Source organism: Sciurus vulgaris (assembly GCF_902686455.1).
Source record: "Sciurus vulgaris genome assembly, chromosome: 11".
In the NCBI taxonomy this organism is placed as follows: domain Eukaryota; kingdom Metazoa; phylum Chordata; class Mammalia; order Rodentia; family Sciuridae; genus Sciurus; species Sciurus vulgaris.
Genome location: NC_136472.1, coordinates 107,520,634 through 107,543,885, shown reverse-complemented (window position 1 = coordinate 107,543,885; position 23,252 = coordinate 107,520,634). Strand labels below are relative to the sequence as shown.

The following is a 23,252-nucleotide window of genomic DNA, read 5'->3' as shown; positions in this document are numbered from 1 at the left end:
GGAGGTCAGCAAAGGGAGGAACTACCTTAGAGAAAAACCACTCAAAGGAGAAACCAAGCCAACTTAAAAACCAAAAATAAGCAAATGACTGGGAATACAAATCACATCTCAATAATAACCCTGAATGTTAATCACCTAACTCATCAATCAAAAGACATAGACTGGCAGAATGGATTCAAAAGAAAGACACAACAATATGCTGCCTGCAAGAGACTCATCTCATAGAAAAAGACATCCACAGACTAAAGGTGAAAGGATGGGAAAAACCTACCACACACATGGACTCAGTAAAAAAGCAGGGTTTCCATCCTTATATCAGATAAAGTGGACTTCAAGCCAAAGTTAGTCAGAAGGGATAAAGAAGGACATTTCATACTGCTTAAGGGAACCATAAATCAGGAAGACATAATGATAGTAAATATTTATGCCCCAAACAGTGGTGCATCCCTGTACATCAAACAAATCCTTCTCAATTTCAGGAATCACATAGACCATAACACAATAATTCTGGGTGACTTTAATGCACTGCTGTCACCACTAGATAGATCTTCCAAACAAAAACCAACCAAAGAAACCATAGAACTCAATAACACAATCAATAACCTAGATTTAATAGACATATATGGAATATTCCATCCATCAACGAGTGGATTCACTTTCTTCTCAGCAGCACATGGAACCTTCTCGAAAATAGACCATATGATATGCCACAAAACAGCCTTAGGAAATGCAAAAAAATAGAGATACTGCCTTGTGTTCTATCGGATCATAATGGACTGAGAATAGAATCAATGACAAAATAAAAACAGAAATTACTCCAACACCTGGAGACTAAATAATATGCTATTGAAAGAAACATGGATATCAAAAACCATCAGGGAGGAGATAAAAAAATTCTTGGAGGTCAATGAGAATGATGATACAACATATCAAAATCTCTGGGACACTATGAAAGCGGTTACTAAGAGGAAAATTCATTGCATGGAGCCCATTCCAGAAAAGAATGAAGAATCAATAACTAAATGACCTAACATGACAGCTCAAAGCCATAGAAAAAGAAAAACAGAATTACAGCAAAAGTAGTAAAACACAGGAAATAATTAAAATCAGAGCTGAAATCAATGAAATTGAAACAAAAGAAACAATTCAAATATTGACAAAACAAAAAGTTGGTTCTTTGAGAAAATAAACAAAATAGATAAACCCTTAGCCACACTAACAAAGAGAAAGAGAGGGAAGACTCAAATTACTAAAATACATGATGCAAAAGGAAATATCACAACAGACACCACTGAGATACAGAACATAATGAGAAGCTGCTTTGAAAATCTGTATTCCAACAAAATAGAAAATACCGAAGACATTGACAAATTTCTAGAGACATATGCTCCTCCCAAACTGAACCAGGAGGACATACACGATTTAAACAGATCAATATCAAGCAATGAAATAGAAGACACCATTAAAAAGGAACCATCCAAGAAAAGCCCAGGACCAGACGGATTCTCAGCCGAGTTCTACAAGACCTTCAAAGAAGAACTCATTCCAATACTTCTCAAAGTATTCCAGAAAATAGAAAAGGAGGGTACCCTACCAAACTCATTCTATGAAGCTAATATCACCCTCATACCCAAACCAGGCAAGACACATCAAGGAAAGAAAATTTTAGACCAATATCCTTGATGAATATAGAAGCAAAGATCCTTAACAAAATATTGGCAAACCGTATCCAAAAACATATTAAGAAAATTGTGCAACACGATCAAGTGGGGTTCATCCCTAGAATGCAAGGATGGTTTAACATCCATAAATCAATAAACATAATCCATCATGTCAATAGGCTTAAGGATAAGAATCATATGGTTATTTCAATTGACGCAGAAAAAGCGTTCGACAAAATACAACACCCCTTCATGCTCAAAACACTAGAAAAAATATGGATAGTAGGAACATACCGGAACATTGTAAAGGCTATTTATGCTAAGCCCATGGCCAACATCATTCTTAATGGAGAAAAACTGAAACCATTCCCTTTAAAAATGGGAACAAGACAGGGATGTCCTCTTTCACCACTTCTATTCAACATTGTCCTCGAAACTCTAGCCAGAGCAATTAGGCAGACCAAAGAAATTAAAGGGATACTAATAGGAAAAGATGAACTTAAGCTGTCACTATTTGCTGATGACATGATTCTATATTTAGAGGATCCAAAAACCTCCTCCAGAAAACTTCTAGACCTCATCAATGAATTCAGCAAAATAGCAGCCTATAAAATCAACATGCATAAACCTAAAGCATTTTTATACGCAAGCAATGAAACAGCTGAAAGGGAAATGAGGAAAACAACTCCATTTGCAATAGCCTCAAAAAAAAAAAAAAAAAAAAAAAAAAAAAAACCCTTGGGAATCAATCTAACCAAAGAGGTAAAAGATCTATACAATGAAAACTACAAAACACTGAAGAAAGAAATTGAGAAAGACCTTAGAAGATGGAAAGATCTCCCATGTTCTTGAATAGGCAGAATTAATATTGTCAAAATGGCCATACTACCAAAAGTGCTATACCAGATTCAATACAATTCCAATTAAAATCCCAATGACTTACCTTACAGAAATAGAGCAAGCAATCATGAAATTCATCTGGAAAAATAAGAAACCCAGAATAGCTAAAACAATCCTTAGCAGGAAGCAATCCTTAGCAGGAAGAATGAAACAGGGGGTATCACAAAACCAGAACTTCAACTATACTACAAAGCAATAGTAACAAAAACGCCATGGTATTGGTACCAAAATAGACAGGTAGATCAATGGTACAGAATAGAGGACATGGACACAAACACAAATAAATACAATTTTCTAATACTAGACAAAGGTGCCAAAAATATGCAATGGAGAAAAGACAGCCTGTTCAACAAATGGTGCTGGGAAAACTGGAAATCCATATGCAACAGAATGAAACTAAACCCCTATCTCTCACCCTGCACAAAAATCAACTCACAATGGATCAAGGACCTTGAAATCATACCAGAGACCCTGCATCTTACAGAAGAAAAAGTAGGTCCAAATCTTCAACTTGTTGGCTTAGGATGAGACTTCCTTAACAGGACTCCCATAGAACAAGAAATAAAAGCAAGAATCAATAACTGGGATAGATTCAAACTAAATATCTTTCTCTCAGCAAAGGAAACTATCAGCAATGCAAAGACAGAGCCTACAGAGTGGGAGAATAACTTTGCCACTCATACTTCAGATAGAGCACTAATCTCCAGAATCTATAAAGAACTCAAAAAACTCTACTCCAAGAAATCAAATAATCCAGTCGACAAATGGGCTAAGGAAATGAACAGATGCTTCACAGAAGATCTACAAGCAATCAACAAACATGAAAAAATGTTCAACATCTCTAGTAATAAGAGAAATGCAAATCAAAACTACCCTAAGATTCCATCTCACCCCAATTAGAATGGTGATTATTGAGAATACAAGCAACAATAGGTGTTGGAGAGGATGTGGGGAAAAAGGTACACTCATACATTGCTGGTGGGACTGCAAATTAGCGTAGCCACTCTGGAAAGCAGTGTGAAGATTCCTTAGAAAGCTTGGAATGGACCTACCATTTGACCCAGCTATCCCACTCCTTGGCCTATACCCAAAGGACTTAAAATCAGCATACTACAGAGATGCAGCCACATCAATGTTCATAGCTGCTCAATTCACAACAGACAGATTGTGGAACCAACCTCGATGTCCTTCGATTGATGAATGGACAAAGAAACTGTGATACACACACACACACACACACACACACACACACACACACAATGGAATATTACTTATTACTCAGCCATAAAGAATAATAAAATTATGGCATTTGCAGGCAAATGGATGAAATTGGAGAACATAAGGCTAAGTGAGATAAGCCAATCTCAAAAATTCAAAAGACGAATGATCTCACTGATAAGTGGATGATGACACATAATGGGCGGTGGGAGGGGGGCAAGAATGGAGGAAGGAGGGACTGTATAGAGGGAAAAGAGGGATGGGAGGGGTGGGGGGAAAGGAAGAATAACAGAATGAATCAAACATCATTACCCTATGTAAATGTATGATTACGCAAATGGTATGCTGTTGCTCCATATACAAACAGAAACAACATGTATCCCATTTGTTTACAATAAAAATAAATTTTAAAAAAGAATAATTTCTTTTCTAATTTAGTAGATTTTATAACTCAAAGCTTTCAAAGCATCACAAATATTATATCAATTTTTAAAATAATTTATTTGCTAATATTATTTGTAATTAATTTAAAAATACCAAGATTTAGGAGAGAGGGAAAGGGGAGGTACTGGAGGATGAAATTGATGAAATTATGTTTTGGGCATGTGCAACTATATCACATGAAATCACAATGTTTTATTATATATAATTATAATGCACCCCTACAAAATTAATTTTTAAAGTTCATATTTAGCAGAACTCCTATTGCTAATAATAACAAAATAAAAACTTTCATTTTTATTAGTATCAAACAAAAAAAAAAAGTATACTGAGTCCAAGATAACCTAGTGGTTATCTATCATTTGGCCTGAAGAATATTTTGATGTACTAAGCTTGTTAGATAAGACAAGAGAGTAAAATAATTTTTAAAAAATTATCGTGTTCTCCAAGTTTCTAAGTCACAGAGGAAATAAACCAATGACACGTAAGCCCATGATTCTGCTGTAAAGTCTTGAGGGACAGTAAATCAGTTTGGAGAGGGGAGGAAGTGCCCTGGCCACAAATTTGGCAGGGCTACCAACATAGTTGAATTATGGCTGAGGAGGCAACATTGACACTATGTCAGTTATCACTCACAACTGTCCTTTTAGGAAGAGAATATTCATAAATAGAATTGGTAGACAATAGAAAGTGTCACTTCTTCCCCTATTCACATCAGCAATCAATCTAATTTCCTTTTAAGAATGTGATATCTAAGAATTATTTGTATTGGTATATACAAATAATTGTATATCTAAGAATTATTTGCATTTGTATTGAGATAGCAAAGAATTGGATTTGGAAGCTGGTTCTTAAATTCTTTCACAACAATATCCCTTTCTTTCCACTAGATGGTGCGGTTTTCTTGTTTCTTAGTCAGTCTACCCTGCATTCAAAGTTGCTGTCCCCTTCTCCCCTGACCACCCTGCCCCATCCCCCTCTACAGGGAGAGAAAAAAGGAGGCGGGGGGAGACAAGGAAAATCACATGGGTAGCTGCTTTCCTTCATCTCTCTCCTCTGTGTCTGTCTGTGTCTGTGTCTCTCTCTTTTTCTTTCATTCACTTGAATCCCCAAAATAAACTGGACAGAATGTTTGGGAAAACTAGTCCTAAAGCATAGCCCCAGTGCTAGAGTTGGGAAGAAACAGGAAAAACCTTACCTGAATTTCTTTTTTTTTTTTTTTCCATCACAATTCCTCTTGTAGTAGAGTAGCCAAAACTAAAAACCCAGGCAAGAGGAATGCAATTTCTTTCTTTCTTTTTTAAATTTATTTTTATTGTAAACATATGGGATACATGTTGTTTCTCTGTACATGAAGTAAAGGCATACCATTTGTATAATCATACATTTACATAAAGTAATGGTGTTTGATACATTGTTATTTTTTCCTTCCCCCACACCCCTCCCATCCCTCTTTTCCCTCTATACAGTTCCTCCTTCCTCCATTCTTGCCTCTCTCCCACACCCCATCATGTGTCATCATCTGGTTATCAGTGAGATCATTCGTCCTTTGTTTTTTTGAGATTGGCTTATCTCACTTAGCCTGATGTTCTCCAATTTCATCCATTTGCCTGCAAATGCCATAATTTTATTATTCTTTATGACTGAGTAATATTCCATTGTGAATATATATATATATATATATATATATATATATCACAGTTTCTTTATTCATTCATCAATTGAAGGACATCTAGGTTGGTTCCACAATCTGTCTGTTGTGAATTGAGCAGCTATGAACATTGATGTGGCTGCATCTCTGTAGTATGCTGATTTTAAGTCCTTTGGGTATAGGCCAAGGAGTGGGATAGCTGGGTCAAATGGTGGGTCCATTCCAAGCTTTCTAAGGAATCTCCACACTGCTTTCCAGAGTGGCTGCGCTAATTTGCAGCCCCACCAGCAATGTATGAGTGTACCTTTTTCCCCACATCCTCTCCAACACCTATTGTTGCTTGTATTCTCAATAATCACCATTCTAATTGGGGTGAGATGGAATCTTAGGGTAGTTTTGATTTGCATTTCTCTTATTACTAGACATGTTGAACATTTTTTCATATGTTTGTTGATTGCTTGTAGATCTTCTTCTGTGAAGCATCTGTTCATTTCCTTAGCCCATTTGTTGATTGGATTATTTGTATTCTTCGTGTGGAGTTTTTTGAGTTCTTTATATATTCTGGAAATTAGCGCTCTATCTGAAGTATGAGTGGCAAAGATTTTCTCCCACTCTGTAGGCTCTCTCTTCACATTGCTGATAGTTTCCTTTGCTGAGAGAAAGCTATTTAGTTTGAATCTATCCCAGTTATTGAGAGGATTACAATTTCAATAGAGCAGAAGTATGCAAAGTGAAAATTGGCTAGAGACGTGGGACACATTGGTATTATCCTGACCTCCAGATAAGAGATTTTAAAAGAGGAGTCAACCATTAGGCCACCATACAGAAAGCAGAACCAAAGGAAATCCTCATTTACTGTGTCTGGTAACAAACACTGACTGAATAGACACCACCTTGTTTAAAATTAGGTATGGAGGGAAAAAGCAGCATGGGAACTATTAAAAAAACAAATAAAAGCCATAAAACAAGAGAAAGGAAAATATTCCAGAGGCTCAAAAGTTCTACATTCACCTGAATGACTTTGGTTCTGGTTGTTATTGTTGTTTTCAGAATCCAGGGGCGAGAGAGGAAGATGGGGCAGACGCTAGAAAGTTGTTGGTTGTCTTAAGTGGAATTGAGGAAGATATGAACTCTAACCAAAAAAAAAAATTAATACAGGCTAAGATGAAAGGTAAATTAGATATAATGAAAGGGAAGAAGCAAAAGATTGAAAAGAAATGAAAAACACACAAAAAGGAGTTAAAGCAAAATTAATTCTGTCAAAATAAAAATAAAATTACAGCCCACCCTCGCAGAACTCCAGCACTGGCCCACCCAGGCCCAATGCAGATCTCCCATGCCACAATGTGGCTCCCCACCTACCATCGCATGGGGATGCCTCAAGAGCCTTCACGGTTTATTCCCAACACCGAAGCTGCAGCTTTAGTTGTGGCAGCTTCCATCCTGGGACACCTGCTGGAGACTAGTTCATTATCAAGAACCTTTCATGCATCAGTCTACTGAAGACGGGGAGATTGGAATAGTATATGACAATTTTGTTGTAGTTTTTTATTATTATGTCTACATTTTTATTATTTTATTTTTCTCACTCTATTTTCCTCTTATTTATGATTCCTCAGAGTCTCTTTCTCCCTTTTCTCATGCTAACAACCAACTTCTTTTGATTGTTTTCACTCTTCCTATGATCTAGTTAGGATCTCTAGACACTTCTTATCTCATTAACATTACATCCTACACCCCTCCCCATCCTCTTTGTTCACCATTAAAAATTGTAGACCTTATTGCAAACCTTTATTTATGCTGTAGATAATAATTGAACTCATCATCTCTGTTTTTGTAATTCACCACATCAATAGGCTTAAAGTTAAGAATCATATGATTATTTCCATAGATGCAGAAAAAACATTTGATAAAATACAGCACCCCTTCATGCTCAAAACACTAGAAAAAATAGGGATATAGGAACATACCTCAACATTGTAAAGGCTATCTATGCTAAGCCCAAAGACAACATCATTCTAAATGGAGAAAAACTGAAAGCATTCCCCCTAAAAACTGGAACAAAGCAGGGACCACTTTCACCACTTCTATTCAACATCATCCTTGAAACTCTAGCCAGAGCAATTAGACACACGAAAGAAATTAAAGGAATATGAAAAGGAAAAGAAGAACTCAAATTATCTCTATTTGTCAATGACATGATTCTATATTTAGAGGATCCAAAAATTTCCACCAGAAAACTTCTAGAACTCATAAATGAATTCAGTAAAGTAGCAGGATATAAAATCAATGCTCATAAATCTAATGCATTTTTATTCATAAGTGATGAATTCTCTGAAAGAGAAATTAGGAAAACTATCCATTCACAATACCCTAAAAAAAAAAGAACTTGGAAATCAATCTAACAAAAGAGGTAAAAGACCTCTACAATGAGAACTACAGAACACTAGAGAAAGAAATTGAAGAAGACCTTAGAAGATGGAAAAATCTCTCATGCTATTGGATAGGCAGAATTAATGTTGTGAAAATGGCCATACTACCAAAAGCACTATAAAGATTCAATGAAATGCCTATGAAAGTTCTGATGATATTCTTCTTAGAAATAGAAAAAAAGCAGTCATGAAATTCATTTGGAAAAATAAGAGGCCCAGAATAACCAAAGCAATCCTCAGGAAGAAAAGTGAAGCAGGAGGCAAGACAATACCAGAACTTAAATTATACTACAGAGCCATAGTAACAAAACTGGCATGGTATTGGCACCAAAACAGACACACAGACCAATGGTACAAAATAGAAGACACAGAGACAAACCCACATAAATACAGTTATCTCATGTTGGACAAAGGCACCATAAACATACATCAGAGAAAAGAGCCTCTTCAACATATGGTGCTGGGAATCCATATGTAATAAAATGAAATTAGACCCCTATCTCTCACCCTGCACAAAACTCAACTCAAAGTAGATTAAAGACCTAGGCACTAGATCAGAGTACCTACTAGAAGAAAAAGTAGGCCCAAATCTCCATTATGTTGGCTTAGGAACTTAATTCATCAACAGGACTCCAAAAGCACAAGAAGTAAAATCAAGAATCAATAAATGGGATCGTATGAAACTAAAAAGCTTCTTCACTACAAAGGAAATAATCATGAACATGAAGAGAGAGCCTACAGGTGGGAGAAAATCTTTGCCACTGTACCTCAGATGCAGCATTAATCTCCAGGATATATAAAAACAAAAAAACTTAACACCAAAAAACAACAACAACAACAAATAACCCAATCAATAAATGAGCAAAGAAACTGGACACTTAATAGAGGAAGAAATATGAATGGTCAACAAATAAATGAAAAAATATTCAACATCACTAGCAATTAGAGAAATGCAAAGCAAAACTAACTGAGATTTCATCTCAGTCCATTCAGCATGGCATATCAAGAATACAAGTAACAATAAATGTTATTTAGGATATGGGGGGAAAGGTACACTCAGACTTTGCTGGTGGAACTGCAAATTGATACAATCACTATGGAAAGAGTATGGAGATTTCTTAGAAAACGTGGAATGGAACCAACATTTGACCCAGTTATCCCATTCCTTGGCATATATCCAAAGGACTTAAAATCAGCATACTAGACCAACTTGGCCACATCAATGTTCATAGCAGTTCATTACACAATAGCTATGCTATGGAACCAAGCTAGGTGCCCTTCAATAAATGAATGGATAAAGAAAATGTAGTACATATACATAATGGAATATTACTCAGTCATAAATAAGAATGAAATGGCATTTTCCAGTAAATGGATGGACCTGGAGGCTATAATGCTAAGTGAAATAAGCCAGTCCCACCAAACCAAAGGCTGGATGTTCTCTCTGATACGCAGATGCTAACACACAATAGGTGGTGGAAGGAGGGAGGAGTGGTGGTTCACCTGATTGGGGTGGGAGGAAGGGAGGAGGGAATAGGAATGGGAAAGACAGTAGAATGAATAGGACATAGCTCTTTTTTTGGGGGGGGGGGGTACCACTGAGCCACACCCCAGCCCTATTTGAGACAGGGTCTCACTGAGTTTCTTAGCACTTCACTCGCAGTATTGGGGATTGAACCCAGGGCCTTGTGCTTCCGAGGCAAGCACTCTACCAACTGAGCTATATCCCCAGCCCTGGGTTTGAACTCTTGATCCCCTCCTGTCTCAGCCTCCTGAGCGAACCACTGGGATTACAGGTGTGTGCCACTGCACCCTGCCAGACATAACTTTCTCATGTTCATACGTGAATGCACCACCAGTGTAACTCCACATCATGTACAACCACAAGAAAGGGAAGTTATGTATACTATGTATGTATACTATGTCAAAACACATTCTACTGTCATGTATAACTAAAAAGAACAAATAAAAAAGAAAAATAGAATAATTCTCTAGTCAATTAAATAAACAATAAAAATGCACAAAGAAAGAAGAGGAAGAGGAGAGAAAAAGAGGGAAGAAAGGAGAGTGAAGTGGGAGTGAGGGAAAGGTAAGGGAGAAAAGGGAGGAAGATGAAGCAGGAGTAGGAGGAAGAGGAGGAGAAGGAGAGAGGACACTGAGCAGGTGAGGCTGTCTATGAACATGTTCATGCATGTAGTCCTAGAGGACAGACATGAATGGAAAGATGAGGATAAGCTGACAGGGAAGAAGGGGAAGACCATTCCAGGCAGAGGGAAGAGGATATGCAAAACTATGCTAACATTTTTACTTCAGCCTCTTGTCCTTTACATATCTGTGATCATGCACTTCATTTTCCTCTGATCCAGCATCTTAATTTCAGATCATTATAGCAAAATTTTTATGACATATATTGCAAGCCTCTCCTCACTTGTACTACACCCATTAGGATTTCTTTCAGTGGATTGGTCTAGGATCTTTGCTTTTAATCAGTCTTTTCCCATGCTACAACTTTAATATGCTGTGGTAGAAAAACAAATGTCATGTAAATCCTATTCCCTATTTCCCCTCCTTGGACCCACCTTATGAACTTATTCATATCATGACCCTTTGCAGACTGTATCATCAACGTCTACATACCTATCTCCCCCATGAGACTCTGAGCTCCTGGTGCACAGCTTTTCTGTAAATATTTACAGACGTGTTGCCTGGAACCAGGTAGTATGGTTTGAACTTCTCTTTCTCATGGGATCATACTCAAGTTGTTTTGTTTTCTTCATCTTTTCTGCTTTGCTTTTCTGCCTGCTTCACTATAACTTTGCCAATTGTGTTTTCAAGCTTTCTCCTCTTTGCTGAAGGATTTTAGAGTTAACATTCATGCTGCCTGTGGATGAGCTTTCAGGATTGCTTGTGATCTCAGCATATTGTGCAAAGAGGTTTCCTAACTTCCTGAGGCACATCAATCAAAAATTGAAAAGAAACTGTCTTACAAAAGATAATCCAACATCCAAAGTACATTTCAATTATCAAAAGTAAGGTTTATACTATAGTTAATATTTTACAGTTCACCACCATATACAGAGAACCTTTTCTAACTTTACCAGTATTGGTATTATGACAGTTGTTCATGTGACTTCTACATAAGAATGCTGGGGGCTGGGGATGTAACTCAGTGGTAGAATGCTTGCCTAGCATGCATGAAGCTCTGGGTTTGAGTCACGGTATGGCATTAAATACATACATACAAATTACACTCTGACTAGGTATAGTGACACACACCTGTAATATCAGTCACTCTAGAGGCTTGAGACAGGAGTATCACAAGCTTGAGGCCAGCATGGGAAACTTAGCAAGACCTTGTTTCAAAATAAAATTTTGAAAAAGGGCTGGGAATATAGCTCAGTAGTAGAATACTTGCCTAGCATGTGAGACACCTGGATTCAATCCCTTGTACCATGAGAAAAAAACCAAAAACTAAAAAAATACCACCACTCTGTCCTCATTGGGGTTAGGAGGGTGGATAAGAGGATAATGGTTTTGTCAAGACTTTTTCATACTGCTTGGTACAAACTATCTCTAGACTGATACTATTCATACTCAAAAAATTAATGATAACCCAAGTTATAGGGACAAATTGACTCAAACTTTACAAAGACATTGTCAAAAAATTTTACATAAGTGGCTAAGCAAGGGATAAAATGTTACTGATTTTCATTATTGTGATCCAGAAAAATATATATGAAAAACACCATCATTTTGAACACCAATGGCCATTTGAGCATTTACAAAGAAATCTAATGATTGACCAAAATCATAACCTTTTTAAAAAAATATTTTTTGGTTGTAGATGGACAATACCTGTATTTTTTTTTATTTATTTTTACTAAACCCAGTGCTTCAAACATACTAGGCAAGCACTCTACCACCAAGCCACAAAACCAGTCCAGTGATAACCTTTTAAGTACTTTTTAATAACTCAGTAGTAGAGCACTTGCCTAGCATACACAAGGACCTAGGTGCAATTCCCAGTATCACAAAACAAATAAAACCTAGTAAAATAAACAATAATAACTTTTCTGGTAGGCTAAACTTCCCTTGTTCTAAGTTTTATGCCTATGTCTAATGATGTTATAATTTATTTCTCAAAATCTTATCTCTAATATTAAGCCATTATAGGTGAAGACCCCTCGGATCTATTGCAAGACTTCCTGGGCTAGACTCATTCTCTAAAGGATTCCATCCTTGGTATGGTCATGACCTTGTTATAATTTATCAAAAAATGAATATCGGGGCTGGGGAGATAGCTCAGTTAGTAGAGTGCTCACCTCACAAGCACAAGTCCCTGGGTTTGATTCCCAGCACCAAAAAAAAAAAAAAAAAGAATCTCATACACTCTCTACCAACATACAAGTTATATTTCTGAAAGGGATAGCATTAGCTATATTGTGCCTCCTACCACTTCCAGCATGATATAAAACTGGGAGACTTCAGATTTATTGAAAGAGACTCCTACAGTGGAGCCACACTAGAAATAGCTGTTTTGAGGGGTCTAACATGAAATACAATTCTTAAGCTCCAGGTCCACAGCTGTGGGGAAGTCTAATACAGAGATGCTTAGGATCCTAGGACCTGGATATCCAGCCCCATTGAGAAATGACCCTGACAACTCAATAGGTCTCCAGAGAAACAGACATCTTTCTTCAGTAAACTTCTCATGAATTTGTAGATGGAGAATACCAGGTAAAAACCATTTCTTCAAAGACATTTTAACCCCTGATCAGACAACTTTATATTTAGATTTACACCTATTTTATGTTTATATTGTGTATCTGAAATTCCAGGATCTGAATTCTTTGCAGACATGGTCCTGTTCCTTGTGCAGACTCATTTAAGGTATTCTGTATATATTATAATTTTTTTCTGGAAGTTCTTGTTAATTGGAATGTTGTGAGGATATTTGAGGTCTGTGTTGGGGAAATCTTCCTCCGGTGAGGATTTGTGTTTATTTCAATCAGGCACTCTGGACCTCACCTGAAGGGACAATGGTTTAACAAGGCTGTAGTCATTTCTCCCATGCTATTTTGCTGCTGCCATTATTCTGCCTCCCCCACATCATTTTACAACCTAGAATGCTAGCTTGCAAACTTCCTAGTCAGCCATTGGTCCAGACTGTTAGTAGGCTGCGAAATCCCACTACTTAAGAATAGCTCCCCCGCCATTCTCTCTGTCTGTCTCTCTCTCTCTCTCTCCCCCTCCTTTCTTTTGCCCTGCAGGCAGACACTCTGCCTGTCTGTTCAATAAAATCTCTAGCATGAGTTCCCACATCCGGAGTGGTTTTCTGGGTGTTTTTCATTGGTACTGTGACTCAGATGGGCTCTTCTATCATCACTTAGGCAAGTGGAATCCCATCTGTCACCCCAGACCCTCAGACGTTGATCTCACCTTCCATTTGCCTGAATGTCCTCCTCCACATCCAGACACCAGCTTCAGATTGATGAGTTTTCCACTAGGTCAACTTAAACACTCCTCTGCTGACCTGAGATGTGACCATTGATCGTTGAGCGCCCTCAAAGTAGTTGAGGAGTGGGGGTTCCCCCAGCCATGACTTTTACCCCCTTAGTTGACCTTATCTGACAGGTGGGTCCCCTATCTTTATGGTAGAGATTCTCTCTCAGGGTTGAGCCTCTTCTTCACCTTCTCTCTTAAAAATCCTGACATTAGGTCCTCCAACTCTCTTGGCTTTTGCCCAGCACACACTAACAGGGGTAAAGATTCCCATCATTGTGCTGCCTCTTTGTCTCCAACCAACTAGTTTGTGACCTTGGGATGCCTTGGACACTGACTCAGTTTTTTAATCAGTCTCCACCATGGGATCTGGGTCCTCCATTCCAGTAGATTCACCCTTGGGACGTTTACTAGAAAATCTTAAATCCTTTCACCTGATCCCTGACCTAAAGCCACCAAAACTTATTCACTTGTGTAATGATATCTGGCCACAAAATACTTTAGATAATCAATCAGAATGGCCAATTAATGGCATGCTGGACCCCAATATTTTACGGGACTTATACAACTTCCGTGAGTGAGCAGGCAAGTGGAAAGAGATTTTTTTATCTTCAAGCCTTTTCTTTCTTACGCACTAAACCTGATCTTCGCTCTTCCTGCAAACTTGAACACCTTCTTTTGGCTTCTTCTCCCCCTCCTAATCCCTCCTCCTCCTCTGACTTTGACCCTGCTGACAAACCACCCCCTACCTGTCCCCTGCAGCAGAGGCCCCTCTGGCCCCTGCTCCTCCATCTCCTTTGCCCCATTCTGTTTCTGCTTCCACTCCCCCTCCCAGCCCACCCAGTCCTCCCACAATGCAGTCTCGTGCACATGTTCTAGCCCCGTTACAGGAGGTGGCCAGTGTGGAGGGAGTCTGTGTTCCTTTCTGCTCTCTGATCTTTCCCACATAGAGAAGTGGCTAGGCTCCTTCACCTCCAACTCTGCAAACCTCATTAAGGAATTTCAGTATCTTACTCAGTCTTATGAACTTACCTGGCATGGCATTTATATGATCATGGCCAACACCTTGACTCATGAGGAGTGCAGGAGAGTGTGGGAACAGGCGTGCAACTATGCAGATGAGGTTCACCAATTGACCCCAGCCCACCCTACTGGGGATGAAGCAGTACCAGATAGAGAGCCCCAATGGGACTATAACACAGGGACTGGGTGTCTACGGTGGGACGAGTTCCCACCTGCATCCTTGCAGGTCTCTGAAAGGCCACCATTAAACCCATTAATTATGATAAACTTCAGGAAGTAATGCAGGACAAAACTGAAAACCCCTCTGCCTTTCTGAGTCACCTCACAGAGGCCATGCTCAAATATACTAATCAAGATCCTGAGACTCCAGAGGATGACAGCTACTCATGATTTATTATTTTTCCCAAAGCTACCTGGACATAAAGGCTAAATTGAGGTGGTTGGATAGGGGGCCCCTCACCCGACAGCCAGAGGTTCTAGCAGTGGCATTTGGGGTGTATAATGGACGGGAAGACCAAATGCTAGCCAATGCCTTTCAGCCAGCTAGACCTGCCCAGCCAGCCACTACTAGGGTTTACCCCAGTTCCCAGAAGACCTCCAGGCCCTGCCTCAAGTGTGGAAAAGAGGGCCACTAGGCATAAGCCTGCCCCAACCGCCAGCAGTCCCCAGATCCTCGTCTAAAATGCCACCAACTGGGACATTGGGCAGTGGATTGCCCTGGTGCTCAGAGAAGTGCCAGGTCACCCCCACTGTGGGAGTTTTGAGGATCCAATTCCCCTGCCAAATCATCTATTGTCAGGATAGAGGGAAAACCACCATCCCCTAAAAATCCCTCCAATAAGTTGCCAGACTGGACAAATCTGCTTCACTCACTCCTTTTTGATAATTCATATGTGTCCCATTTCCCACCTGGGAAGGGACATCCTAGCCAAATTGGGTGCCTCTATTTCCTCTCACCCACCATGCGCCTCCACCAAGACTCCTCTGCTATTCCTCTCCTAATGACCTTCCAGGAATATACAACTCAATCTGAGTCTTCATATCCTCTTCCTCCCTCCCTTGTTGACCCCAAGGTCTGGGACACCCACACACTTTCTGTAGCCACATGCTTACCTGTAAGGAATCTGGCTTCCCCCACCACCTGTCAATCTGCGTTCACCCGCCTCTCACGTTACAGGAATTTCCAGCTTACGTTGCCGTAATCTTCCTGCCTCCCACGTTACGTTCTAATATGTCATTGGTCCATCAGTCAGTTTGTAAGAATTCTCCTCCGCGATTGGTTCCTCTCAGTCCACGAAATTCCCTGAGAGAAACTTTGCGCCATGTTCTCTCTCTCTTTCTTACCTTTCCCCTGTGCAGACGTGAATCGTCTGCACAAAATAAAAAGTTCCTTGTGTGAGACCTGTATCTGTGGAGCATTTCTGGGAGCTAGCGATGAACCATAACTGCGCTTTAATGCCTGACATTACCTGTACTCATTTGCCTGAAGGACTCAACATCCTACTCAGCCCAGGCCCAACATCCCCTTCCCCAAAGGAGCCTCTTAGGGCCTCAACCAGTCATCCAGGATTTAAAGCAGAAAGGCTTCCTATGCCCCACAAACTCACCTTGTAACACTACCATCCTGGCTATTTAAAAGCCTAATGGATCCTACCGTTTGGTGCAAGATCTCCACATCATAAACTCAGCAGTTGTCCCCATCCTCCCCATGTGCCCAATCCCTACATCTTGCTTTCCTCTATCCCCTCCTCCACCAAATACCTCTCTCTGTTGGATTTGAAGGATGCCTTTTTCACTGTCCCTCTTCATCCTGACTCGCAGGATCTCTTTGCCTTCACCTGGACTGACCCTCTCACTCAAGTTTCTTCTCAGCTGACCTGGACAGTTCTCCCACAGGGATTTCAGGACAGTCCTCACCTCTTTGGCCAAACACTGTCTCATGATCTTGCCTCTCTTACTTTCATTTCCTCCCCTCTCTTACAGTATGTTGATGATCTTCTTCTATGTAGTCCCTCTCTCGAGGACTCCCAAGGGAACACTATTAAGCTTCTAAATTTTCTGGTTGACAGAGGGTATAGGGTCTCTCCAGCAAAGGTACAACTTTCCCAACCTCAGGTTATTTACTTAGGAGTTAGCGTCTCTCCTGGATTTAAGGCCATCACTGTAGAAAGAAAAGCATTATTGCAGAACATGACCACTGCATCTACAAAAGAAGAAATCCTTTCCTTTCTAGGGCTAGCAGCGTATTTACAATCCTGGATCCCAAATGTTTCCATCCTGATGGCCCCTTTGTATGAGCCTTCAAAGGGTGCTCCCATTGAACCTCTCCTCAACCCAGTGGAAGCCCCTTTCCAGACCCTAGGGAAAGCCCTTCTTCAAGCCCCAGCCCTACACCTCCCTGACATCACCAGACCCTTCTACCTGTTTGTCTCCAAGAAAAGTGGGTTCACTCTGGGGGACTTAGGGTACATGTTCAATCCCACCTTTGGCCCAGTGGCATACCTATCAAAAGGCTAAACCCCACCATAGCACCATGTCCTAGGGTATTAGCCTCAGAATTTGTCTTAACCCAGGAATCAAAAAAAACTTTCCTTTGGGGCTCCCACTGAAGTTCTCTCACGTCATCATCTCTCCAAGCTTCTTACTTATAAGGGTCTGCAAACTCTACCACTCTGCTGGGTGTTAGCCTTGCAAACTGCTCTTATTGAGGACTCTTCCATTTCCTTTAAGACATGCCCTCCTTTAAATCCAGCCATCCTCTTACCCCCGTTTTCCAACATACATGCTTCAGCAATCCATAGCTGCTTGAGATTCTGGAAGAGTTACTTCCCTGCCCCTCCAATGTTCAGGAGGGGCCTTACACAACTCTACTTTCATATGGTTCACTGATGGGAGCTCTTTTCTCCATGAAGAGATCCAATGGGTTGGATATGCCATTGTCTCCCTGGAAAAGGTTGTAGAGTCAGGACTACTACCTAACAACACCAACCAACAGGTGGAACCCTCACCCACACATTCACGCTCGCAAGGGGAGAATCCCTCACAATGCACACTAACTCCAAATATGCTTTTCACATTATCCTTTCCCTTGCTGCTATTTGGAAAGAGAGGGGACTTTTTACCACAAAAGGGAACTCCATCACCAACTCTAGCTACATCCTAAACCTCCTTGAGGCTGTTCACCTCCCAGCAATCATAGGCCTTGTACATTGCCAAGCCCATCGGACAGATCAATCATTCATCTCTTCAGGCAACAAGGCAGATGAGGAGGCTAGAAGAGTGGCCCTATCATCCACACCAGCCCCCATTTTGACTCTCTATGATCCCTTACCTCCACCGCCACCCAACAGGGAGATATTTTCCTACCTCCACCACCTACTCCACCCCAACCTTTCTTCACTCTCAGAATTCGCTAAGACTCACTTGCAGCTATACTCCTCTGACATGTTATTTCTGAAAGAACTCTCTCCTCCACATATGAAATTTGCCTACGAACCAATCCTACAGCCATCAGACCCCCTACTTTTCTGACTCACCAGACCCGTGGTGCCATTCCAGGGGTAGACTGGCAACTTGATTTCACTCATATGCCCACAGTAAGAAAATATAAATACTTTTGGTCATAGTAAACACCTAGGGATGGGTTGAAGCCACCCCACTTCCAACAAAAGGGCACTGTCTCTACCTTCATCCTTCATGAAATCATTCCTCACTTTGGAGTGTCTACCTTCTTCCAGTCAGATGATGGGCCTGAATTCATCTCCCAAGTTTCCCAACAACTTGCAAGGTTCTTGGAGTCCCTTGGCATTTCCACATTCCCTTTCACCCAAAGTCACTGGGTAAAGTAGAATGAGCAAACCAAACTTTCTTTAGAACTTCACCTTGACTAGGTTAAACTCCTGCCTCTCACGCTTCTGCGTCTTCGCTCACTCCCAAAGAAAACTGCCAATGTCTCCCCTTTTGAGCTCATGTACAGTTGTCCCATCCTTCCCCCTGGGATAATGCCTCTTCCTCCCTCTCTTCCTTCTCATATATTCATTCTTCTCCTAAACACATTCAGGCATTCCTATGGGGTTATGCTGACTCCTCCCTGCCTAGACCCCTGTTTGGTCCCCTGGCTCAACCTCTTCAAATTGGAGTTCTTATCTCTCCTCCTCAGGAGGTTACAGCCCCTGTATCTCCCAAATAGCAGGGACCCCATACAATGATCCTGGCTACGCCAACTGCTGTCAAGGTGCAAGGTTTACCAGGATGGCTACACATTTCTCGGGTTAAACTCTACTCTTAATCCACAAACTCCTCTCCAGCTTCTAACCCTCAGGTTTCTTCTGACCAATATTCAGTCACCCCAGTGGGACCTCTCTACCTCAGGTTAAAGGTCAATAAGCCCTCTACCCTTCTTCCTATTCTGGAGACGGAGGACCAGAACATCGAGGTACCAGACAACCATACCCCGCCATGAGGACTGGACTGCCAGTGACATTATTATCTCCCCTGCCATTCACCCTGTCTGCCTTTTTCCTAACTATCAAATTTTCCCCCAATAGATCTGTCCAGCCATTTCCTCCCTCCCGATTGCCCACGGGACTGCTGGAATACTTACTCCTACTGTTCCCAGGGATGTTTTACCCACTTTACATATTTTCACAGCTGATGCTCAGAGGATACCCTCTTAACACAGATAGTCACCACCACACATACTCAATTAACTAACTCTCTCATGGCACAGGGATGTTGGATGTGCATGAAAGTGGGGTTCTCTCATTTCCTGGGTAGCACCCTAGACTTTTAACAGTTCTGACTTTCAATAGCACCCACTTATAGCAGGTGGATATCACCCCAAAATTATCAGGAGTGCCTCCCTGCCAATTTGCTTCCAGGTGCATATCTTCCAATGGAAGCCACCCTGTGGATTCACTAGAAAAAGGGAAGTACTCTCAGGAAGAGTGCTGCTTCTATGTCAACCAATCAAGTATTGTTAAGGACAAGATCAAACAGCTGCAGGAGGACTTGGAAAGGAGAAGGAACAATTCCCCCATTTACGTCCCCCACTTCATATAGTTGCCATTATGCTGGCCTTTGCCCCCTGTGCATTGAAATGTGCACAAAATCAGATTTAATTTTTTTTTTCTAATCAGACTATTAATCAGTTTTTATTACAGGACTATCAGGATCTCATGAAGGAAGAATCAGGGCCTGGCTACAAGTGCACTCCCCAGGGAAACTATCCAGTCCCCAATCCTCGCCTACTGCAATGACATCTCCCTCCCCTGAATCAGCTGTATGATCATGCCCAGCAGGAAAGAGTTACTGAAGATGGTTCGCCCATATGGCCCCCCCAAAAGCAATTTTCTTATTAAAAAAAAAAAAAAAATGGGGGAAAGAAAGGGACAATGGGGTAACAAGGCTGCAGTCATTTCTCCCCTGCTATTTTGCTGCCACCATTATTCTGCCTCCCCCACACCATTTTACAACCTAGATTGTTAGCCCGTGAACTTCCTGGTCAGGCATTGGTCCAGTTTGTTAGCCAGTGAAATTCCACTACTTAAGAAAAGTTCCCGTGCCATTTTTTTTTTTTCTCTCCTCCTCACTCTCACTCTCTCACTGGCTCTCCCCTCCCCCATGGGCAGACACTGCCTGTTTGCTTAATAAAATCTCTTGCGTGAGTTCCCGCATCTGGAGTGGTTTTCTGGGTGCTTTCATTACCAACCTAGGTAAATGTTAAATTTGTATTGTGTAATCTTTTCAGACATGCAGGTAGTATGAATTTAGGCTCCAGACTAACATAGGGACTGTCTTTTTTTTTTTTTTTTTTGGTGCTGGAGATCAAACCCAGGGCTTTGTGCTTGCAAGGCAAGCACTTTACTCACTGAGCTATCTCCCCAGCCCAGGGACTGTCCTTAAACACATTTTTTTTGGGGGGGCGGGTACTGGGGATAGAACTCAGGGGCACTTGACCACTGAGTCACATCCCAGTTCTATTTTGTATTTTACTTAGAGACAGGGTCTCACTGAGTTGCTTAGTGCCTCACCATTGCTCAGGCTAGCTTTGATCCTCTTGTCTCAGCCTCCTAAGCTGCTGGGATTACAGGCATGAGCTCTTAAACACATATTCTCAAAGACTTTCCTTCCTCCAACCAAAGCAAGACAGCTAAGTGGCTCTGCCCTCTGCATTTTCAGGTAATTTTTTTTTTTTTTTTTTTTTTTCTATTTCACCCAGAGAGAGAGGGTAAGATTATAGTTCATGGATTTAGGGAGCCTCCACTCTAACTCCCTGATCTGAGCCCTGTGTCTCCATCTCCAGACCAGAACTCTAGTCCACCTAGATTAGGTGATGCTCCCAGTACAAATGATGCCCTTGGCATTTGCTGAGTCTCTACATGCATGCTTATTCTGCTCAGAAGTGTTTTTAAAGGTGTTTCTGTTAATATTCCCACAGACTTCATATCAATTTATAGAATTGTTCACGATTTGCCAGAAACAGAAGTCTACAAATTTTCTTCTTGGGTTATTTCACAAATTCAAAACTTCAGTAATCACCTATCCCCTGGCCTGTTGTTACCTAATTTCCCTTCAAAAATTTCCTCTGCTCACATCACCTCCTATCCACCTATTTAAGACAAAACAAAAAAAACCAAAAAACAGCATAGATTCCTTCTTGTGCTATCTTTAACACTCAGTAAAATTCATTAATTCCAAGTTCAAAATATTTCTTGAATGTGCTCTCCTTCATTCTGTATTTCTGAATTTATCATTTATTTTCTGACTTACTAGTTACCTTTCTTGCATATGTTCCTCAAATCCATACTTCATACAGCTGCAAGCATAATATATTTAAAATAAAAATTTAAGCCAGGCCCAGTGGTACACACCTGAAATACCAGCAACTCAGGAGGTTGACACAGGAGGATTACAAGTTTGAGGACAGTCTCAAGAATTTAGCAAGACCCTGTTTCAAAAAAAAAAAAAAAAAAAAAAAGGCATGGGGTATGTAGCTCAGTGGTAAATTGGCCCTGAGTTCAATCCCCAGTGCCAAAAATAAAAACTTAGCCATGTATTTTGCATAATGAAGTCTTTGAAGACTCCTTATCACCAGCAAGATAAAAATCTTAATTATTTGCCATAGCATATGAGATCCTCTACATTCACTCCCTTGCTCTGCTACAGTAATACCAAATTACATGCAGTCTTGATTCATCTACAATCATCTCTCCCATCTTCACACCTCACTCTAGCTTCCTTGGCCACTGTCAGTTTATAATCTTTCAGAACCCAGGTCAAAAATCATCTTTTCTGGGATGGAGTTGTGGCTCAGTGGTAGAGTGCTTGCCTGGCATGCATGAGGCACTGGGTTCCATCCTCAGCACCACATAAAAATAAACATAAAATAAAGGTATTGTGTCCATCTATACCTAAAAAAAAAAAATTATTTTTAATAAGTAAAAAACTTTAAAAGTCTTCTTTTCCAGGAAACTTAGCCAAATTTCTTACTGTCTACTGCAGTATGTGCTTAACTATGATTTCACTTGTCATACCATATTGTAACCATTCATCTGTTGCCCTCAGACTATAAATTCCTTTAAAAGGCAGAGAAAATTCCCTTTGTATCCACAGTGCCAATCACATGAGATACTTGCATCTATGAAATGAATGAATGGTCTTGACTTCATCTTTAGAAATTGACTCCTACTTTATACTGCCAAAGTCCAGGTCCTTTCTTCTACCTATGTCCTCTTCCATGTCCTTCTGCCTCTAGCTTATCAACCTTCCTAAATGTCCTTAATGTCACCTAACCTATTCCCAAAGCACAATCCTCATCACTTCCTGCTTAGCCTTAGAAGCCCCATAATGAGGATAATCTCTTCCTCATTTTACTGCTGCTTCAGCAGCTCACAGCAACTACTGATTTTCCAGACAGCTCAGCTCCATCCTAATAACCAAATCAACTGAGACCTAGACCAGGAAATGCCCAAACCCTCAAGTTTGCCTCAGCTTCTGGATAAGGTCTCCAGTGAATGAAATGTGCTGGCTCAATATTCTTTATTACTAGGAGTAACCATTAAGCCTTACACTCAAGCTGGCACCCACAGATCATCATGAGCTGGACACATTTCTAAATCATACTACTAAAGCTTCATACTCTATATCAAACTACTTATACTTATTATTTCTGCTTATCACGTTTTTCATTATAGTACTTTGTATCTGATTTACATAACTCCTCCTCAACCCCAGAATAAAATTTAAACTGTTGTTTTAGAGTTATGAATGTAACACTTAATTCTAATAAATAAAATCTGGGCCAGGTATAGTAGTGTACACCTGTAGTCCCAGCTACTTGGGAGGCTGAGGAAAGAGGATCACTTCAGCTCAGGAATTCAAGACCAGACTGAGTTCAAATACCAACTCAAGGGAAAAAACAAA

General features: G+C 40.4%; 1 protein-coding gene across 1 annotated transcript in view; it reads right to left on the bottom strand.

Moving 5' to 3' along the window:
* The window catches only part of TEX12 (testis expressed 12), a 75,609-nt gene extending 52,438 nt beyond the window's left edge, over nucleotides 1-23,171 (bottom strand). The window contains exon 1 of the mRNA XM_079101674.1: nucleotides 21,701-23,171. The gene's annotated coding sequence lies outside the window, so the exon portion shown is untranslated. The remainder of the gene's footprint in view (nucleotides 1-21,700) is intronic.
* Nucleotides 23,172-23,252: the final 81 nt, after the last annotated feature.